The sequence below is a fragment of the Leptodactylus fuscus genome, unplaced genomic scaffold, assembly GCF_031893055.1.
Source record: "Leptodactylus fuscus isolate aLepFus1 unplaced genomic scaffold, aLepFus1.hap2 HAP2_SCAFFOLD_242, whole genome shotgun sequence".
Lineage (NCBI taxonomy): Eukaryota > Metazoa > Chordata > Amphibia > Anura > Leptodactylidae > Leptodactylus > Leptodactylus fuscus.
This window is the reverse complement of record NW_027440265.1, coordinates 102,501-115,640: the sequence shown is the minus strand read 5'-3', so window position 1 is coordinate 115,640 and position 13,140 is coordinate 102,501. Positions and strand designations below refer to the sequence as shown.

At 50.0% G+C, this 13,140-nt stretch overlaps 23 non-coding genes across 23 annotated transcripts; all 23 read right to left on the bottom strand.

Annotated features, from left to right (window-relative positions):
- Positions 1-5,826: 5,826 nt before the first annotated feature.
- TRNAV-UAC (transfer RNA valine (anticodon UAC)) lies at positions 5,827-5,899 on the bottom strand. The gene has a single exon. It is a non-coding gene; the product is annotated as a tRNA-Val (tRNA).
- A 111-nt stretch (positions 5,900-6,010) lies between these two features.
- Positions 6,011-6,083, bottom strand: TRNAV-CAC (transfer RNA valine (anticodon CAC)). Its single transcript has one exon. It is a non-coding gene; the product is annotated as a tRNA-Val (tRNA).
- Positions 6,084-6,208: 125 nt separating this feature from the next.
- TRNAV-AAC (transfer RNA valine (anticodon AAC)) lies at positions 6,209-6,281 on the bottom strand. Its single transcript has one exon. It is a non-coding gene; the product is annotated as a tRNA-Val (tRNA).
- A 112-nt stretch (positions 6,282-6,393) lies between these two features.
- On the bottom strand, positions 6,394-6,466 carry TRNAV-UAC (transfer RNA valine (anticodon UAC)). The gene has a single exon. It is a non-coding gene; the product is annotated as a tRNA-Val (tRNA).
- Positions 6,467-6,577: 111 nt separating this feature from the next.
- Positions 6,578-6,650, bottom strand: TRNAV-CAC (transfer RNA valine (anticodon CAC)). The gene has a single exon. It is a non-coding gene; the product is annotated as a tRNA-Val (tRNA).
- A 114-nt stretch (positions 6,651-6,764) lies between these two features.
- TRNAV-UAC (transfer RNA valine (anticodon UAC)) lies at positions 6,765-6,837 on the bottom strand. The gene has a single exon. It is a non-coding gene; the product is annotated as a tRNA-Val (tRNA).
- Positions 6,838-6,948: 111 nt separating this feature from the next.
- Positions 6,949-7,021, bottom strand: TRNAV-CAC (transfer RNA valine (anticodon CAC)). Its single transcript has one exon. It is a non-coding gene; the product is annotated as a tRNA-Val (tRNA).
- A 309-nt stretch (positions 7,022-7,330) lies between these two features.
- TRNAV-UAC (transfer RNA valine (anticodon UAC)) lies at positions 7,331-7,403 on the bottom strand. Its single transcript has one exon. It is a non-coding gene; the product is annotated as a tRNA-Val (tRNA).
- A 111-nt stretch (positions 7,404-7,514) lies between these two features.
- TRNAV-CAC (transfer RNA valine (anticodon CAC)) lies at positions 7,515-7,587 on the bottom strand. The gene has a single exon. It is a non-coding gene; the product is annotated as a tRNA-Val (tRNA).
- Positions 7,588-7,910: 323 nt separating this feature from the next.
- Positions 7,911-7,983, bottom strand: TRNAV-AAC (transfer RNA valine (anticodon AAC)). Its single transcript has one exon. It is a non-coding gene; the product is annotated as a tRNA-Val (tRNA).
- Positions 7,984-8,660: 677 nt separating this feature from the next.
- On the bottom strand, positions 8,661-8,733 carry TRNAV-UAC (transfer RNA valine (anticodon UAC)). The gene has a single exon. It is a non-coding gene; the product is annotated as a tRNA-Val (tRNA).
- A 111-nt stretch (positions 8,734-8,844) lies between these two features.
- Positions 8,845-8,917, bottom strand: TRNAV-CAC (transfer RNA valine (anticodon CAC)). Its single transcript has one exon. It is a non-coding gene; the product is annotated as a tRNA-Val (tRNA).
- A 125-nt stretch (positions 8,918-9,042) lies between these two features.
- Positions 9,043-9,115, bottom strand: TRNAV-AAC (transfer RNA valine (anticodon AAC)). The gene has a single exon. It is a non-coding gene; the product is annotated as a tRNA-Val (tRNA).
- A 296-nt stretch (positions 9,116-9,411) lies between these two features.
- On the bottom strand, positions 9,412-9,484 carry TRNAV-CAC (transfer RNA valine (anticodon CAC)). Its single transcript has one exon. It is a non-coding gene; the product is annotated as a tRNA-Val (tRNA).
- Positions 9,485-9,609: 125 nt separating this feature from the next.
- Positions 9,610-9,682, bottom strand: TRNAV-AAC (transfer RNA valine (anticodon AAC)). The gene has a single exon. It is a non-coding gene; the product is annotated as a tRNA-Val (tRNA).
- Positions 9,683-9,794: 112 nt separating this feature from the next.
- On the bottom strand, positions 9,795-9,867 carry TRNAV-UAC (transfer RNA valine (anticodon UAC)). Its single transcript has one exon. It is a non-coding gene; the product is annotated as a tRNA-Val (tRNA).
- Positions 9,868-9,978: 111 nt separating this feature from the next.
- On the bottom strand, positions 9,979-10,051 carry TRNAV-CAC (transfer RNA valine (anticodon CAC)). Its single transcript has one exon. It is a non-coding gene; the product is annotated as a tRNA-Val (tRNA).
- A 125-nt stretch (positions 10,052-10,176) lies between these two features.
- TRNAV-AAC (transfer RNA valine (anticodon AAC)) lies at positions 10,177-10,249 on the bottom strand. The gene has a single exon. It is a non-coding gene; the product is annotated as a tRNA-Val (tRNA).
- A 112-nt stretch (positions 10,250-10,361) lies between these two features.
- Positions 10,362-10,434, bottom strand: TRNAV-UAC (transfer RNA valine (anticodon UAC)). Its single transcript has one exon. It is a non-coding gene; the product is annotated as a tRNA-Val (tRNA).
- Positions 10,435-11,297: 863 nt separating this feature from the next.
- On the bottom strand, positions 11,298-11,370 carry TRNAV-CAC (transfer RNA valine (anticodon CAC)). Its single transcript has one exon. It is a non-coding gene; the product is annotated as a tRNA-Val (tRNA).
- A 125-nt stretch (positions 11,371-11,495) lies between these two features.
- Positions 11,496-11,568, bottom strand: TRNAV-UAC (transfer RNA valine (anticodon UAC)). Its single transcript has one exon. It is a non-coding gene; the product is annotated as a tRNA-Val (tRNA).
- A 296-nt stretch (positions 11,569-11,864) lies between these two features.
- On the bottom strand, positions 11,865-11,937 carry TRNAV-CAC (transfer RNA valine (anticodon CAC)). Its single transcript has one exon. It is a non-coding gene; the product is annotated as a tRNA-Val (tRNA).
- A 125-nt stretch (positions 11,938-12,062) lies between these two features.
- TRNAV-AAC (transfer RNA valine (anticodon AAC)) lies at positions 12,063-12,135 on the bottom strand. Its single transcript has one exon. It is a non-coding gene; the product is annotated as a tRNA-Val (tRNA).
- Positions 12,136-13,140: the final 1,005 nt, after the last annotated feature.

The following is a 13,140-nucleotide window of genomic DNA, read 5'->3' as shown; positions in this document are numbered from 1 at the left end:
TGCCGCCAGCGTCCTATCTGAGAGGGTGTTCAGTGCAGCCGGTGGCATCATCACTGACAAGCGCACCCGTCTGTCAGCTGAGAGTGCCGACCGGCTCACTTTGATAAAAATGAACCACCACTGGATAGAGCCTTCATTTTTGTGCCCACCTGTGTAAAGCACCCCAACATGAAACTCCATGTCTGTACTCAACCTCTCCAATTCCTCCGCATCCTCATACTCATCCACCATAAGCGTTGCACAATTCTGCTAATACTAGGCTCCCTCCAACATGATTTCCCCCAACTCTGCTGGTTAGAGGCTCCCTCCACCCTGATTTCCACCAACTCTGCTGGTTAGAGGCTCCCTCCACCCTGCTTTCCCACAACTCTGCTGGTTAGAGGCTCCTTCCACCATGAATTTGCCCAAACTGGGCTGTTTAGAGGCTCCCTCCACCATGAATTGGTCCAAACTGGGGTTTTTAGAGGCTCCCTCCACCATGAATTGGTCCAAACTGGGCTGGTTAGAGGCTCCCTCCACCATGAATTGGTCCAAACTGGGCTGGTTAGAGGCTCCCTCCACCATGAATTGGTCCAAACTGGGCTGGTTAGAGGCTCCCTCCACAATTAATTGGTCCAAACTGGGCTAATTAGAGGCTCCCTCCACCATGAATTGGTCCAAACTGGGTTTTTTAGAGGCTCCCTCCACCATGAATTTGCCCAAACTGGGCTGTTTAGAGGCTCCCTCCACCATGAATTGGTCCAAACTGGGCTGGTTAGAGGCTCCCTCCACCATGAATTTCCCAAAACTTGGCTGTTTAGAGGCTCCCTCCACCATTAATTGGTCCAAACTGGGCTGGTTAGAGGCTCCCTCCACCATGAATTTGCCCAAACTGGGGTGGTTAGAGGCTCCCTCCACCATTAATTGGTCCAAACTGGGCTGGTTAGAGGCTCCCTCCACAATTAATTGGTCCAAACTGGGCTAATTAGAGGCTCCCTCCACCATGAATTGGTCCAAACTGGGTTTTTTAGAGGCTCCCTCCACCATGAATTTGCCCAAACTGGGCTGTTTAGAGGCTCCCTCCACCATGAATTGGTCCAAACTGGGCTGGTTAGAGGCTCCCTCCACCATGAATTGGTCCAAACTGGGCTGGTTAGAGGCTCCCTCCACCATGAATTTCCCAAAACTTGGCTGTTTAGAGGCTCCCTCCACCATTAATTGGTCCAAACTGGGCTGGTTAGAGGCTCCCTCCACCATGAATTTGCCCAAACTGGGCTGTTTAGAGGCTCCCTCCACCATGAATTTGCCCAAACTGGGCTGGTTAGAGGCTCCCTCCACCATGAATTGGTCCAAACTGGGCTGGTTAGAGGCTCCCTCCACCATGAATTTGCCCAAACTGGGCTGTTTAGAGGCTCCCTCCACCATGAATTTGCCCAAACTGGGCTGGTTAGAGGCTCCCTCCACCATGAATTGGTCCAAACGGGTTTTTAGAGGCTCCCTTCACCATGAATTGGTCCAAACTTGGCTGTTTAGAGGCTCCCTCCACCATGAATTTGCCCAAACTGGGCTGTTTAGAGGCTCCCTCCACCATGAATTGGTCCAAACTGGGCTGGTTAGAGGCTCCCTCCACCATGAATTTCCCAAAACTTGGCTGTTTAGAGGCTCCCTCCACCATTAATTGGTCCAAACTGGGCTGGTTAGAGGCTCCCTCCACCATGAATTTGCCCAAACTGGGCTGTTTAGAGGCTCCCTCCACCATGAATTTGCCCAAACTGGGCTGGTTAGAGGCTCCCTCCACCATGAATTGGTCCAAACTGGGCTGGTTAGAGGCTCCCTCCACAATTAATTGGTCCAAACTGGGCTAATTAGAGGCACCCTCCACCATGAATTGGTCCAAACTGGGTTTTTTAGAGGCTCCCTCCACCATGAATTTGCCCAAACTGGGCTGTTTAGAGGCTCCCTCCACCATGAATTGGTCCAAACTGGGCTGGTTAGAGGCTCCCTCCACCATGAATTTCCCAAAACTTGGCTGTTTAGAGGCTCCCTCCACCATTAATTGGTCCAAACTGGGCTGGTTAGAGGCTCCCTCCACCATGAATTTGCCCAAACTGGGGTGGTTAGAGGCTCCCTCCACCATTAATTGGTCCAAACTGGGCTGGTTAGAGGCTCCCTCCACAATTAATTGGTCCAAACTGGGCTAATTAGAGGCTCCCTCCACCATGAATTGGTCCAAACTGGGTTTTTTAGAGGCTCCCTCCACCATGAATTTGCCCAAACTGGGCTGTTTAGAGGCTCCCTCCACCATGAATTGGTCCAAACTGGGCTGGTTAGAGGCTCCCTCCACCATGAATTGGTCCAAACTGGGCTGGTTAGAGGCTCCCTCCACCATGAATTTCCCAAAACTTGGCTGTTTAGAGGCTCCCTCCACCATTAATTGGTCCAAACTGGGCTGGTTAGAGGCTCCCTCCACCATGAATTTGCCCAAACTGGGCTGTTTAGAGGCTCCCTCCACCATGAATTTGCCCAAACTGGGCTGGTTAGAGGCTCCCTCCACCATGAATTGGTCCAAACTGGGCTGGTTAGAGGCTCCCTCCACCATGAATTTGCCCAAACTGGGCTGTTTAGAGGCTCCCTCCACCATGAATTTGCCCAAACTGGGCTGGTTAGAGGCTCCCTCCACCATGAATTGGTCCAAACGGGTTTTTAGAGGCTCCCTTCACCATGAATTGGTCCAAACTTGGCTGTTTAGAGGCTCCCTCCACCATGAATTTGCCCAAACTGGGCTGTTTAGAGGCTCCCTCCACCATGAATTGGTCCAAACTGGGCTGGTTAGAGGCTCCCTCCACCATGAATTTCCCAAAACTTGGCTGTTTAGAGGCTCCCTCCACCATTAATTGGTCCAAACTGGGCTGGTTAGAGGCTCCCTCCACCATGAATTTGCCCAAACTGGGCTGTTTAGAGGCTCCCTCCACCATGAATTTGCCCAAACTGGGCTGGTTAGAGGCTCCCTCCACCATGAATTGGTCCAAACTGGGCTGGTTAGAGGCTCCCTCCACCATGAATTTGCCCAAACTGGGCTGTTTAGAGGCTCCCTCCACCATGAATTTGCCCAAACTGGGCTGGTTAGAGGCTCCCTCCACCATGAATTGGTCCAAACTGGGCTGGTTAGAGGCTCCCTCCACCATGAATTTGCCCAAACTGGGCTGTTTAGAGGCTCCCTCCACCATGAATTTGCCCAAACTGGGCTGGTTAGAGGCTCCCTCCACCATTAATTGGTCCAAACTGGGCTGGTTAGAGGCTCCCTCCACCATGAATTTGCCCAAACTGGGCTGTTTAGAGGCTCCCTCCACCATGAATTTGCCCAAACTGGGCTGGTTAGAGGCTCCCTCCACCATGAATTGGTCCAAACGGGTTTTTAGAGGCTCCCTTCACCATGAATTGGTCCAAACTTGGCTGGTTAGAGGCTCCCTCCACCATGAATTTGCCCAAACTGGGCTGTTTAGAGGCTCCCTCCACCATGAATTGGTCCAAACTGGGCTGGTTAGAGGCTCCCTCCACCATGATTTTCCCAAAACTTGGCTGTTTAGAGGCTCCCTCCACCATTAATTGGTCCAAACTGGGCTGGTTAGAGGCTCCCTCCACCATGAATTTGCCCAAACTGGGGTGGTTAGAGGCTCCCTCCACCATTAATTGGTCCAAACTGGGCTGGTTAGAGGCTCCCTCCACAATTAATTGGTCCAAACTGGGCTAATTAGAGGCTCCCTCCACCATGAATTGGTCCAAACTGGGTTTTTTAGAGGCTCCCTCCACCATGAATTTGCCCAAACTGGGCTGTTTAGAGGCTCCCTCCACCATGAATTGGTCCAAACTGGGCTGGTTAGAGGCTCCCTCCACCATGAATTGGTCCAAACTGGGCTGGTTAGAGGCTCCCTCCACCATGAATTTCCCAAAACTTGGCTGTTTAGAGGCTCCCTCCACCATTAATTGGTCCAAACTGGGCTGGTTAGAGGCTCCCTCCACCATGAATTTGCCCAAACTGGGCTGTTTAGAGGCTCCCTCCACCATGAATTTGCCCAAACTGGGCTGGTTAGAGGCTCCCTCCACCATGAATTGGTCCAAACTGGGCTGGTTAGAGGCTCCCTCCACCATGAATTTGCCCAAACTGGGCTGTTTAGAGGCTCCCTCCACCATGAATTTGCCCAAACTGGGCTGGTTAGAGGCTCCCTCCACCATGAATTGGTCCAAACGGGTTTTTAGAGGCTCCCTTCACCATGAATTGGTCCAAACTTGGCTGTTTAGAGGCTCCCTCCACCATGAATTTGCCCAAACTGGGCTGTTTAGAGGCTCCCTCCACCATGAATTTGCCCAAACTGGGCTGGTTAGAGGCTCCCTCCACCATGAATTGGTCCAAACTGGGCTGGTTAGAGGCTCCCTCCACCATGAATTTGCCCAAACTGGGCTGGTTAGAGGCTCCCTCCACCATGAATTGGTCCAAACGGGTTTTTAGAGGCTCCCTTCACCATGAATTGGTCCAAACTTGGCTGTTTAGAGGCTCCCTCCACCATGAATTGGTCCAAACTGGGGTGGTTAGAGGCTCCCTCCACCATGAATTTGCCCAAACTGGGCTGTTTAGAGGCTCCCTCCACCATGAATTGGTCCAAACTGGGTTTTTTAGAGGCTCCCTCCACCATGAATTGGTCCAAACTGGGCTGGTTAGAGGCTCCCTCCACCATGAATTGGTCCAAACTGGGGTGGTTAGAGGCTCCCTCCACCATTAATTGGTCCAAACTGGGCTGGTTAGAGGCTCCCTCCACCATTAATTGGTCCAAACTGGGCTGGTTAGAGGCTCCCTCCACCATGAATTTGCCCAAACTGGGCTGGTTAGAGGCTCCCTCCACCATGAATTGGTCCAAACTGGGGTTTTTAGAGGCTCCCTCCACCATGAATTGGTCCAAACTGGGGTTTTTAGAGTCTCCCTCCACCATGAATTGGTCCAAACTGGGGTTTTTAGAGGCTCCCTCCACCATGAATTTGCCCAAACTCTGCTGGTTAGAGGCTCAATCCACCCTGATTTTCAAAACAAATGTTGGTGCCAACCTCAACTTACTACAAGGGCCAAATTCACTGCTGGTGACAAGCTCTCCTCACTGCAAGTGCCAAATACACATGTTTCAAGGTGTTTTCCTACTGTCAGAGAGGTGGTATTGAGTGTGTAAAGTGTGTAGTTGTTAGGCTGTGATGTTGGGGTAATAGAGGGTCTTTGGTGTGTTAGATGCCCCCAGACATGCTTCCCCTGCTGTCCCAGTGTCATTCCAGAGGTGTTGGCATCATTTCCTGGGGTGTCATAGTGGACTTGGTGACCCTCCAGACACGGATTTGGGTTTCCCCCTTAACGAGTATCTGTTCCCCATAGACTATAATGGGGTTCGAAACCCGTTCGAACACACGAACATTGAGCGGCTGTTCGAATCGAATTTCGAACCTCGAACATTTTAGTGTTCGCTCATCTCTAGTGATAACCACTACACTACAGAAACTGGCACGAGATGCACACTACTGCTTTTGCAAGCAAGCGAAAGGACTTGAAGAAAAGACTGTGGTCTGCCAGCAGGGTCTGAAGACTGGGTATGGACCGATTTCAAGAAAAGAAACCGCAAGTACATGTTTCTGCCCAGTTTCGAACCGGGGACCTTTCGCGTGTTAGGCAAACATGATAACCACTACACTACAGAAACTGGCACGAGATACACACTGCTGCTTTTGCAAGCAAGCGAAAGGACTGGGGTCTAGCACAAGATTCTGAAGAGCACGTATGGCCCGATTTCCGAAAAAAAAGCTGCTACGCTTTGCTTCTGCCCGGTTTCAAACCAGGGACCTTTCGCGTGTAAGGCGAACGTGATAACCACTACACTACAGAAACTGGCACGACATGCACACTACTGCTTTTGCAAGCAAGTGAAAGGACTGGGGTCTAGAACGATGATTTGAAGAGCACGTATGGCCGATTTCAGGAACAAAAGCTGCAATGCTTTGTTTCTGCCCGGATTCGAACCAGGGACCTTTCGCGTGTGAGGCGAACGTGATAACCACTACACTACAGAAACTGGCACGAGATGCATACTACTGCTTTTGCAAGCAAGCGAAAGGACTTGAAGAAAAGACTGCGGTCTGCCAGCAGGGTCTGAAGACCGGGTATGGACCGATTTCAAGAAAAGAAACCACAAGTACATGTTTCTGCCCAGTTTCGAACCAGGGACCTTTCGCGTGTTAGGCGAACGTGATAACCACTACACTACAGAAACTGGCACGAGATACACACTGCTGCTTTTGCAAGCAAGCGAAAGGACTGGGGTCTAGCACAAGAGTCTGAAGAGCACGTATGGCCCGATTTCCGAAAAAAAAGCTGCTACGCTTTGCTTCTGCCCGGTTTCGAACCAGGGACCTTTCGCGTGTAAGGCGAACGTGATAACCACTACACTACAGAAACTGGCACGACATGCACACTACTGCTTTTGCAAGCAAGTGAAAGGACTGGGGTCTAGAACGATGATTTGAAGAGCACGTATGGCCGATTTCAGAAACAAAAGCTGCAATGCTTTGTTTCTGCCCGGTTTCGAACCGGGGACCTTTCGCGTGTGAGGCGAACGTGATAACCACTACACTACAGAAACTGGCACGAGATGCACACTACTGCTTTTGCAAGCAAGCGAAAGGACTGGGGTTTAGCACAAGAGTCTGAAAAGCACGTATGGCCCGATTTACGAAAAAAAAAAGCTGCTACGCTTTGCTTCTGCCCGGTTTCGAACCAGGGACCTTTCGCGTGTAAGGCGAACGTGATAACCACTACACTACAGAAACTGGCACGACATGCACACTACTGCTTTTGCAAGCAAGTGAAAGGACTGGGGTCTAGAACGATGATTTGAAGAGCACGTATGGCCGATTTCAGAAACAAAAGCTGCAATGCTTTGTTTCTGCCCGGTTTCGAACCGGGGACCTATCGCGTGTGAGGCGAACGTGATAACCACTACACTACAGAAACTGGCACGAGATGCACACTACTGCTTTTGCAAGCAAGCGAAAGGACTTGAAGAAATGACTGTGGTTTGCCAGCAGGGTCTGAAGACCGGGTATGGACCGATTTCAAGAAAAGAAACCGCAAGTACATGTTTCTGCCCGGTTTCAAACCGGGGACCTTTCGCGTGTTAGGCGAACGTGATAACCACTACACTTCAGAAACTAGCACGAGATACACACTGCTGCTTTTGCAAGCAAGCGAAAGGACTGGGGTCTAGCACAAGAGTCTGAAGAGCACGTATGGCCCGATTTCCGAAAAAAAGCTGCTACGCTTTGCTTCTGCCCGGTTTCGAACCAGGGACCTTTCGCGTGTAAAGCAAACGTGATAACCACTACACTACAGAAACTGGCACGACATGCACACTACTGCTTTTGCAAGCAAGTGAAAGGACTGGGGTCTAGAACGAAGATTTGAAGAGCACGTATGGCCGATTTCAGAAACAAAAGCTGCAATGCTTTGTTTCTGCCCGATTTCGAACCGGGGACCTTTCGCGTGTGAGGCGAACGTGATAACCACTACACTACAGAAACTGGCACGAGATGTACACTACTGCTTTTGCAAGCAAGTGAAAGGACTTGAAGAAAAGACTGTAGTTTGCCAGCAGGGTCTGAAGACCGGGTATGGACCGATTTCAAGAAAAGAATCCGCAAGTACATGTTTCTGCCCGGTTTCGAATCGGGGACCTTTCGCGTGTTAGGCGAACGTGATAACCACTACACTACAGAAACTGGCACGAGATACACACTGCTGCTTTTGCAAGCAAGCAAAAGGACTTGAAGAAAAGACTGTGGTCTGCCAGCAGGGTCTGAAGACCGGGTATGGACCGATTTCAAGAAAAGAAACCGCAAGTACATGTTTCTGCCCGGTTTCGAACCGGGGACCTTTCGCATGTTAGGCGAACGTGATAACCACTACACTACAGAAACTGGCACGCCATGCACACTACTGCTTTTGCAAGCAAGTGAAAGGACTGGGGTCTAGAACGATGATTTGAAGAGCACGTATGGCCGATTTCAGAAACAAAAGCTGCAATGTTTTTTTCTGCCCGGTTTCGAACCGGGGACCTTTCGCGTGTGAGGCGAACGTGATAACCACTACACTACAGAAACTGGCACGAGATGCACACTACTGCTTTTGCAAGCAAGCGAAAGGACTTGAAGAAAAGACTGTGGTCTGCCAGCAGGGTCTGAAGACCGGGTATGGACCGATTTCAAATAAAGAAACCGCAAGTACATGTTTCTGCCCGGTTTCGAAACGGGGACCTTTCGTGTGTTAGGCGAACGTGATAACCACTACACTACAGAAACTGGCACGCCATGCACACTACTTATTTTGCAAGCAAGTGAAAGGACTGGGGTCTAGAACGATGATTTGAAGAGCACGTATGGCCGATTTCAGAAACAAAAGCTGCAATGCTTTGTTTCTGCCTGGTTTCGAACCAGGGACCTTTCGCGTGTGAGGCGAACGTGATAACCACTACTCTACAGAAACTGGCACGAGATACACACTGCTGCTTTTGCAAGCAAGCGAAAGGACTGGGGTCTAGCACAAGAGTCTGAAGAGCACGTATGGCCCGATTTCCGAAAAAAAAGTTGCTACGCTTTGCTTCTGCCCGGTTTCGAACCAGGGACCTTTCGCGTGTAAGGCGAACGTGATAACCACTACACTACAGAAACTGGCACGACATGCACACTACTGCTTTTGCAAGCAAGTGAAAGGACTGGGGTCTAGAACGATGATTTGAAGAGCACGTATGGCCGATTTCAGAAACAAAAGCTGCAATGCTTTGTTTCTGCCTGGTTTCGAACCGGGGACCTTTCGCGTGTGAGGCGAACGTGATAACCACTACACTACAGAAACTGGCACGAGATGCACACTACTGCTTTTGCAAGCAAGCGAAAGGACTTTAAGAAAAGACTGTGGTCTGCCAGCAGGGTCTGAAGACCGGGTATGGACCGATTTCAAGAAAAGAAACCGCAAGTACATGTTTCTGCCCGGTTTCAAACCGGGGACCTTTCGCGTGTTAGGCGAACGTGATAACCACTACACTACAGAAACTGGCACGAGATACACACTGCTGCTTTTGCAAGCAAGCGAAAGGACTGGGGTCTAGCACACGAGTCTGAAGAGCACGTATGGCCCGATTTCCGAAAAAAAAGCTGCTACGCTTTGCTTCTGCCCGGTTTCGGGCCAGGAACCTTTCGCGTGTAAGGCGAACGTGATAACCACTACACTACAGAAACTGGCACGACATGCACACTACTGCTTTTGCAAGCAAGTGAAAGGACTGGGGTCTAGAACGATGATTTGAAGAGCACGTATGGCCGATTTCAGAAACAAAAGCTGCAATGCTTTGTTTCTGCCCGGATTCGAACCGGGGACCTTTCGCGTGTGAGGCGAACGTGATAACCACTACACTACAGGAACTGGCACGAGATGAACACTACTGCTTTTGCAAGCAAGCGAAAGGACTTGAAGAAAAGACTGTGGTCTGCCAACAGGGTCTGAAGACCGGGTATGGACCGATTTCAAGAAAAGAAACCGCAAGTACATGTTTCTGCCCGGTTTCGAACCGGGGACCTTTCGCGTGTTAGGCGAACGTGATAACCACTACACTACAGAAACTGGCACGAGATACACACTGCTGCTTTTGCAAGCAAGCGAAAGGACTGGGGTCTAGCACACGAGTCTGAAGAGCACGTATGGCCCGATTTCCGAAAAAAAAGCTGCTATGCTTTGCTTCTGCCCGGTTTCGAACCAGGGACCTTTCGCGTGTAAGGCGAACGTGATAACCACTACACTACAGAAACTGGCACGACATGCACACTACTGCTTTTGCAAGCAAGTGAAAGGACTGGGGTCTAGAACGATGATTTGAAGAGCACGTATGGCCGATTTCAGAAACAAAAGCTGCAATTCTTTGTTTCTGCCCGGTTTCGAACCGGGGACTTTTCGCGTGTGAGGCGAACGTGATAACCACTACACTACAGAAACTGGCACGAGATGCACACTACTGCTTTTGCAAGCAAGCGAAAGGACTTGAAGAAAAGACTGTGGTCTGCCAGCAGGGTCTGAAGACCGGGTATGGACCGATTTCAAGAAAAGAAACCGCAAGTACATGTTTCTGCCCGGTTTCGAACCGGGGACCTTTCGCGTGTTAGGCGAACGTGATAACCACTACACTACAGAAACTGGCACGAGATACACACTGCTGCTTTTGCAAGCAAGCGAAAGGACTGGGGTCTAGCACAAGAGTCTGAAGAGCACGTATGGCCCGATTTCCGAAAAAAAAGCTGCAACGCTTTGCTTCTGCCCGGTTTCGAACCAGGGACCTTTCGCGTGTAAGGCGAACGTGATAACCACTACACTACAGAAACTGGCACGACATGCACGCTACTGCTTTTGCAAGCAAGTGAAAGGACTGGGGTCTAGAACGATGATTTGAAGAGCACGTATGGCCGATTTCAGAAACAAAAGCTGCAATGCTTTGTTTCTGCCCTGTTTCGAACCGGGGACCTTTCGCGTGTGAGGCGAACGTGATAACCACTACACTATAGAAACTGGCACGAGATGCACACTACTGCTTTTGCAAGCAAGCGAAAGGACTTGAAGAAAAGACTGTGGTAGGCCAGCAGGGTCTGAAGACCGGGTATGGACCAATTTCAAGAAAAGAAACCGCAAGTACATGTTTCTGCCCGGTTTCGAACCGGGGACCTTTCGCATGTTAGGCGAACGTGATAACCACTACTTTACAGAAACTGGCACTAGATACACACTGCTGCTTTTGCAAGCAAGCGAAAGGACTGGGGTCTAGCACAAGAATCTGAAGAGCACGTATGGCCCGATTTCCGAAAACAAAACTGCTACGCTTTGCTTCTACCCGGTTTCGAACCAGGGAACTTTCGCATGTAAGGCGAACGAGATAACCACTACACTACAGAAACTGGCACGACATGCACACTACTGCTTTTGCAAGCAAGTGAAAGGACTGGGGTCTAGAACGATGATTTGAAGAGCACATATGGCCCGATTTCCGAAAAAAAAGCTGCTACGCTTTGCTTCTGCCCGGTTTCGAACCAGGGACCTTTCGCGTGTAAGGCGAACGTGATAAACACTACACTACAGAAACTGGCACGACATGTACACTACTGCTTTTGCAAGCAAGTGAAAGGACTGGGGTCTAGAACGATGATTTGAAGAGCACGTATGGCCGATTTCAGAAATTAAAGCTGCAATGCTTTGTTTCTGCCCGGTTTCGAACCGGGGACCTTTCGCGTGTGAGGCGAACGTGATAACCACTACACTACAGAAACCGGCACGAGATGCACACTACTGCTTTTGCAAGCAAGCGAAAGGACTTGAAGAAAAGACTGTGGTCTGCAAGCAGGGTCTGAAGACCGGGTATGGACCGATTTCAAGAAAAGAAACCGCAAGTACATGTTTCTGCCCGGTTTCGAACCAGGGACCTTTCGCATGTAAGGCGAACGTGATAAGCACTACACTACAGAAACTGGCACGAGATGCACACTGCTGCTTTTGCAAGCAAGCGAAAGGACTGGGGTCTAGCACAAAAGTCTGAAGAGCACGTATGGCCCGATTTCCGAAAAAAAATCTGCTACGCTTTGCTTCTGCCCGGTTTCGAACCAGGGACCTTTCGCGTGTAAGGCGACCGTGATAACCACTACACTACAGAAACTGGCACGACATGCACACTACTGCTTTTGCAAGCAAGTGAAAGGACTGGGGTCTAGAACGATGATTTGAAGAGCACGTATGGCCGATTTCAGAAACAAAAGCTGCAATGCTTTGTTTCTGCCCGGTTTCGAACCGGGGACTTTTCGCGTGTGAGGCGAACGTGATAACCACTACACTACAGAAACTGGCACGAGATGCACACTACTGCTTTTGCAAGCAAGCGAAAGGACTTGAAGAAACGACTGTGGTCTGCCAGCAGGGTCTGAAGACCGGGTATGGACCAATTTCAAGAAATGAAACCGCAAGTACATGTTTCTGCCCGGTTTCGAACCGGGGACCTTTCGCGTGTTAGGCGAACGTGATAACCACTACACTACAGAAACTGGCACTAGATACACACTGCTGCTTTTGCAAGCAAGCGAAAGGACTGGGGTCTAGCACAAGAGTCTGAAGAGCACGTATGGCCCGATTTCCGAAAACAAAACTGCTACGCTTTGCTTCTACCCGGTTTCGAACCAGAGAACTTTCGCATGTAAGGCGAACGTGATAACCACTACACTACAGAAACTGGCACGACATGCACACTACTGCTTTTGCAAGCAAGTGAAAGGACTGAGGTCTAGAACGATGATTTGAAGAGCACGTATGGCCCGATTTCCGAAAAAAAAGCTGCTACGCTTTGCTTCTGCCCGGTTTCGAACCAGGGACCTTTCGCGTGTATGGCAAACGTGATAACCACTACACTACAGAAACTTGCACGACATGCACACTACTGCTTTTGCAAGCAAGTGAAAGGACTGGGGTCTAGAACGATGATTTGAAGAGCACGTATGGCCGATTTCAGAAACAAAAGCTGCAATGCTTTGTTTCTGCCCGGTTTCGAACCTGGGACTTTTCGCGTGTGAGGCGAACGTGATAACCACTACACTACAGAAACTGACACGAGATGAACACTACTGCTTTTGCAAGCAAGCGAAAGGACTTGACGAAAAGACTGTGGTCTGCCAGCAGGGTGTGAAGACCAGGTATGGACCGATTTCAAGAAAAGAAACCGCAAGTACATGTTTCTGCCCGGTTTCGAACCGGGGACCTTCCGCGTGTTAGGCAAACGTGATAACCACTAAACTACAGAAACTGGCACGAGATACACACTGCTGCTTTTGCAAGCAAGCGAAAGGACTGGGGTCTAGCACACGAGTCTGAAGAGCACGTATGGCCCGATTTCCGAAAAAAAAGCTGCTACACTTTGCTTCTGCCCGGTTTCGAACCAGGGACCTTTCGCGTGTAAGGCGAACGTGATAAGCACTACACTACAGAAACTGGCACGACATGCACACTACTGCTTTTGCAAGCAAGTGAAAGGACTGGGGTCTAGAACGATAATTTGA